Source organism: Leptidea sinapis, chromosome 36, assembly GCF_905404315.1.
Source record: "Leptidea sinapis chromosome 36, ilLepSina1.1, whole genome shotgun sequence".
NCBI lineage: Eukaryota > Metazoa > Arthropoda > Insecta > Lepidoptera > Pieridae > Leptidea > Leptidea sinapis.
Window position 1 is genome coordinate 3,519,211 of NC_066300.1, and position 6,826 is coordinate 3,526,036.

Sequence of the window (6,826 nt, forward strand, 5' to 3'; positions counted from 1 at the left end):
AGCTTAGACTAAACATTATCGATACTGCTAATATGCCTATTTCCTGTATTTTATCATCTTATTTGAATAACATCGAACCGTTTGCCAGTTTTAATATATTCCACCACTTCAACTTGAATTATCTACTGCTGATAGATACACTAATTCATTTGATCTTGATTTCTAAAAAGAATTTAACAAATGTGTGTTAAATAGCTTTATAGAATCACCTTTACTTCGAGTAAATTATGAACAGATTGTTTTTCGAGTTTGTTTTTACTGGATATTAATATATTTGGGTACCCACTCGCACGTGGAATTTACCATTTATCTTACCATTTACTTAATATTTGTGCTTTGTTGTAAAATCAGCCCATGATTAAGTACTTATTTCTTCTTCGTTCTAAAATCATTGACTCATTGTTCTGAATCCAGGTTTAATTATGCCTACAGGCTAAATGTTTAAAATAGAATCGTATCTGAAACTTACGAAATTACTCCCAGTTAATTAATTCCTAAAACCCGGGAATTTATTATAATGCTAGCAACCCTATAGCGTTCCCGAACTATCCTACCTGAATAGACCATAGAGTAGACCCTAAACTTATAGAACGAATTGCGGACATCGGACAGGGGAGGAGTGAGGACTGAGGACTCGACTCCCTACCATAAACACCACGTGACTGTGTTTGTTTTATTTTATCGGTGACGTCACAGTTTGCCGGCTATGGCGAGTGGCGACTCATTACGGAGTTAATACGCAACGGTATTCTACATAATAATTAATACCTCGGAATAAACATTGTAGTATATTTTGGCAGGCAAGCGTGAAGGTTCCACTTATTCACTTTAATCGTAGTAAAAAGATAACAGACCGCTATAACACGTGTAGTAAAAATGTTGTTATTAATTTTCTATTTGAATACCGACTAAAGTCTAAAACAAAACAATAAGACACAAATCAAACAAAAAAAATTGTGCTTTAAATATTAATTTTTAAATTTACTATACCAATATTTTTTTTAAATTTATCTAAATGATTAAATATTTCACCTACCCATATAAGTAAGGATATATAATTGACGACCCATATAGCCGAATGGTTAGTGACCCTGACTACTAAGCTAGAGGTCCCGGGTTCGAATCGCGGTAGCTGCAATCATTTATATGATGAATATGGATGTTTGTTTCCGAGTCATGGATGTTTATATGTATTTATGAATGTTTTAGTAAGTGTATTGTATTAAATATATCTTTGTCTTGTACCCATAGTACAGGCTATGCCTAGTTTGGGGCAAGATAATTTGTGCAAAAGTGTGTCAATATTATTATTATTAATTTTCTGACCAAAACTTAGAATAGGTATATATATTAAGTCTATGTTTGTGAAAGAGGGGCTGTAGAGATGTAGATATAATTTCTAAGATTATTTCTACGTCTAGATAGACTGACAGCTGTGAAAACATCGAAAAAAAATGTGTTTAAAACTAACCTCAATTTTGAGGAATGAACGCACACTGGCACAAAGTGTGATAAGAAATAAACATCGCGAGTGTAAGACGTAGGCATAAAAGGCATTTATTTTCTCAAAATTGATTCCTTTAGAATTCTTTTTGGTGTCATTTCTAATATACTAGATACTACTACCGCTTCGGAAACAAATGGCGCACTGAGAGAGAAGAAGCGGCGCAAGAAACTCTCCCAGCATTCTTTTTTTGCGCTCTTTTTAATAAAAATATAAAATATTGTTTTTATAAAACATTTAAATTTATTTATATATAATGCCTGAACAGTGGCTGGGACTTATAATAAAAGTGTATACATTTACCCTTAAAGCTATTAGGTATCTTAGTAGCTTGTCACGCACACTAAAGTATTATTCCTGGCCTGTTTTTATTAGTTGTAACAGCAAGAGACTCTATCTAGGCATATTAATAATCTAAGATGGAGATTAAACATGAGTAATTTTAATAAACTACAAGCATCTGTTTTTTGTTATATTACATAAATATTTAAAATAATATTGATATAATAATATTGACACACTTTTTACACAAATTATCTTGCCCCAAATTAGGCATATATAGCCTGTGTTATGGGTTACAAGACAACGGTATATTTAATACAATATACTTACTTAAACATACATAAATACATATAAACATCCATGACTCGGAAACAAACATCCATATTCATCATATAAATGCTTGCACCTACCGGGAATCGAACCCGGGACCTCTAGCTTCGTAGGTAGGATCGCTGACCACTCTATCAGCAGCGGCTATACAGGTCGTCAATATATAAATCTTAATATATATAAATTACGTGACACGTTGTTTGTCCGCGATGGACTCCTAAACTAATGAACGGATTTATATAGGGATTACTTCATCGAGTGCAGTTTAGTCCAACTTGAGAGATAGGATAGTTTTTATTTCGGTTTCAGACCCATAATAATTTTTAATTCCAATATTTGTTTGGTATGGACATATTTTCTATGAGAGAATTTACTAACGCACGGTTTGACAGTTCTGCTGTGAAACAATTTCATTATAGTTAACAACAGGGAGCATTTTTAACGAAATAATAATTGACGTTTTGAAATATTTGCAAATTCCTATAATGCAGTTTATTTTTTATTATCTACAGAACAACGTCTGTCGGGGCAGCTAGTAATATATAAATAATAAAAAAAGTAAATTAGTAGATAAGGATACTTAGTACCTACCTTACTAACTAATAAACTTACCTATCACGTAAGCTTTAATATTTACAATTCAAGGGATGATATAACTGTCAAAATTTCATGTTTTTTTAGAGAAAAAGGTACTTAACTCTTGAGAGAACCGCAATAGTTAGCCAGAGAATGTATTGCTATAGATTGGCATTATGTATAGCAACAAAATAATAATTTTAAAAATGGCATCCCTGTAAGTACCTACAATATTTATTTTACAGAAGTAGGCAACAATTTAAATAGTACATATTGTTAGATCTAGTATGATGGCACGGTATAGATAACTCAATGTTGTGACAATTCGATGTATTAAAACCAATTAGTTGTAAGAGATTCATTGATGGTACATGATTACGAACGACTATTCAGTACCGAATACTAACATAGGTCCTTATAATCTGCATTTCGTGGCAGCTTTCGGTATGCTTCCACGAAGTGTTGGAATAATATTCCGCCTCTCATACGGAACTGCGTTAGTTTAGGGCTATTTAAATTAAAATACAAGGAATATCTTATTAACGTCCAAAAATCAATTTAAAATATTTAAAAAAAAATAGTTTGTTTTGTGTGGCAATGGCTAGTTTAAATCAAGTTTAATTGTTTTTATTTGTTGTTAGTTTTAATTTTAGATCCGAGTTTAACTATTTTTTGTGCTTTGTGCTCATAGAGAATTAATAGTTTGTAAACCTTCGTGTGACAGGACTGTGCGTTAGTAGCGCTCTCTGGGTTTCCACGGAAGACCAGCGTTGTGGATTCTTTCGAAACCACAACTATGCTGAGTTGGGGGCCCATTGGCGTAATTAGATCATAATTAGATTAGTATAACTTTAAGAACTATTATCAGGATGTATAATGACGTTAATAAACATTTTTTCTTTCTTTCTTTCTTTCAATGTGTGAAAGTTTATTCTACAAAGTAGAATTGTGTTGAGTGTTCACACACAATATCATAATAATATGTACAGTCTGTGACATATCAACAACGGCAGGGTTGTCAAGATGAACCCGCGTCACACAACAATACACAGGGTGTTAAAAAAATCCTGTACTTTGCTCCTGGGTTGCTCAAACGGTCAATCGGGATCGACAGGTCGATCGCGAGTGGTTTTTGAGTCGATCTCGAGAAAAAAATCCGGTATAATAAACTAAAATCGGTAATTACGAACCATATTATGAAAAGTATGCTCAGGACATGCAGTGTCATGCAGCTTCAACATCCAAAGTCACTTTAGTTTAGAAGCTTAGAACTTCAGAACGCGTTTGTTTTGTAAGAACCAATAAACAAGCAATTTTGAATAATAATTATGAGTTTTTTCATTGACATGTAAGAGCAGACCTACACATACCTTGACTAAATAATGGATATTTTGCGCAAAACTAATATCTATGTCATCGTGACACTTTACCTAGACGACAATCCTTCATCACACATACTTGAAGCCTCTCAGAGCCGATCGATCGTAGTCTAACAATTGAAAGGTAGATCACCAGCAGTTCAAGCTTGAGCACCCCTGCTGTACTATATCATAAGGCATATATTGATATCAATTAGTGAGTAGGTACACATAAATATAGATTTTTAGGAAATAAACAAATTAAAAAAAAAGAGTAATAACGTACCCATATCTTATATATAAAATTCTCGTGTCACAATGTTCGTTCCCGTACTCCTCCGAAACGGCTTGACCGATTCTCATGAAATTTTGAGTGCATATTGGGTAGGTCTGAGAGTCGGCCAACATCTATTTTTCATTCCCCTAAATGTTAAGGGTGGTACACACGATTTTTTTATTTTTTTGACATTTTTTTTTTAAATTGTTTGATTCTGAGTCAGCATTAAAAAATACATACAATTTCAAATTTTCACCCATCTACGATCAACAGTTACTTTTGTATCGCGATTTTAACATCGGCAATACAACGTTTGCTGGGTCAGCTAGTAATATAAAAAATTGTACACCGCTGCCTGTGGCCATTTTCATTTTTCCCACACGCCCATTTCATAAGGCTTGCTGGAGGTTCTTTTATTTAAAACTTATGCCCGACACAATTCATCGTTTTTTTATTTAAAAAGAACATTTATGAGTGGTAAATGGAGCACATATTCACAGTATCATCAATAAGAATTTGTTTTAATACAATCTATGAGAGAAATAAGGAAATAAATTACACTTTTTTTATTGACACACTGTTTTTATTTACTTTTTTTCACAAGTTTCAATATTAAAATTATATATTTTCAATATAAAATTTCCCAAAGACAGGACCGACCAGGCACCACAAGCAGCGCCCGTTCACGAGCATGACGCATGAACCGAATTATGCAAAGTGATGCAAGAATTTACTAAATAATTTCAACTTAAATTAAATGAAACAATAATATAATAAATCTAAATGAATCATAAAAAAATATTAGTTAGTACAGATTTATCAATACTGTGTGTATATATAAATAAATAGAAGTGTTTGTGAACCTTTTATTAACTATTTTAAGAAATCGTAAGTTTAAATATTTAACAATAAGACATGTATGAAAGATCATCTAGCCACCATTATGATTGGTGAAGCCGTTATCTTCTTTATACATATATATAAATCCAGTGTTCTGATGTTTGTTTCCAGTAAACTTCTAAACTAATGAATAGATTTTAATGCGAATTACTTCATGGAGTGCAGTTTAGTCCGACTTGATAAGGACCAGTTTTATTACCAATCCATAATTATTTTTATTTCGAATAGTTGTTTTGTATAGATATATTTTCTATGAGAGAATTTATTGACGCACGGTTTGACAGTTCTGCTGAGAAACTATTGCATTATAACAACAGGGAGCATAATTTACGACATCATTCTTGATGTTATGAAAAATTATTAACAAATTCATTAAAAACAGTAGGTACTTTATTTATTTTGTACAGAACAACGTGTCGTTTCAGCTAATAGTATTGTTATCGAACACACAGGGTTATGTTTAACCCTTTCAGTGAGTCAATTAAGATACCGGACATTACCCAGCACGGTACATATTGCAAACGATATCGAATATTGATGTTACGCTCTCGCGGAACAAGTAATGGGATGTCTTCATACGAGGTGAGTAACCTCCGAATGTGCAGGCGGTGTTAACCGGTGTTAGTGACCCTGCCTACTGAGCTAGAGGTCCCAGATTCGAATCCCGGTAGGTGCTTAATATGTTTGTTTCCGAGTCATGGATGTTTTTAGGCATTTATGTAAGTATATTGTATTAAATATAACGTTGTCTTGTACCGACAGTACAGGCTATGCCTAGTTTGTGGCTTAGATAATTCACTGTGTAAAAGAGAATCATTAAATTATTACTAGCTGATGCCCGCGACGTCGTCTGCCTGTTGCTAGCCTATATGTGTCTCGACATTTTGTGAACGTTCATGGAAAATTTGAATTAAATTTTTATTATGTACTAGCTGACCCGACAGACGTTGTTCTGTATATAATAAATAAAATAATGTTTTTTATGAATTTGTCAATAATATATTACAACATCAAGAACTACTTCGTAAAATATGCAGCCTGTTGTTATACTGAAATTGTTTCACAGCAGAACTGTCAAACCGTGCGTCATTAAATTCTCTGATAGAAATTATGTATAACATCACATCAAAGGAAAAACAAAATTTTTTATGTTTTAATTTCGAGCATTTTCATATTTATTAACCTTTTAAGCCTTCGCTGGACTTCCACGAATAATTCAAGACCAAAATCAGCCAAATCGGTCCGGCCGTTTTCGAGTTTTAGCGAGACTAACGAACAGTAATTCATTTTTACATATATAGATTATGTAGCTGTACGTACCTTATTCAAAAAATAAATAATTGCAATTATGACTTGCAAACGCAAATCCAATCTTTCACAGAGCTCTCAAAGAGCTAGAGAGCTATGACAATTGTTAGACAGCAAGATTCGAATGTTCTAGCTGAAAAGTGTAGACGTGAGCAAGCAGCACGTCAAGCAGAAGTCACAGCGGGAGAAAGTTCTGTGTAGGCTGATGCTCGACGTCAGGAAAATGCCATCTGCATAGCTGCATAAAATGCACCAGCATGCCCTTTTAATAGCTAATCAGCGTGCTTCTGA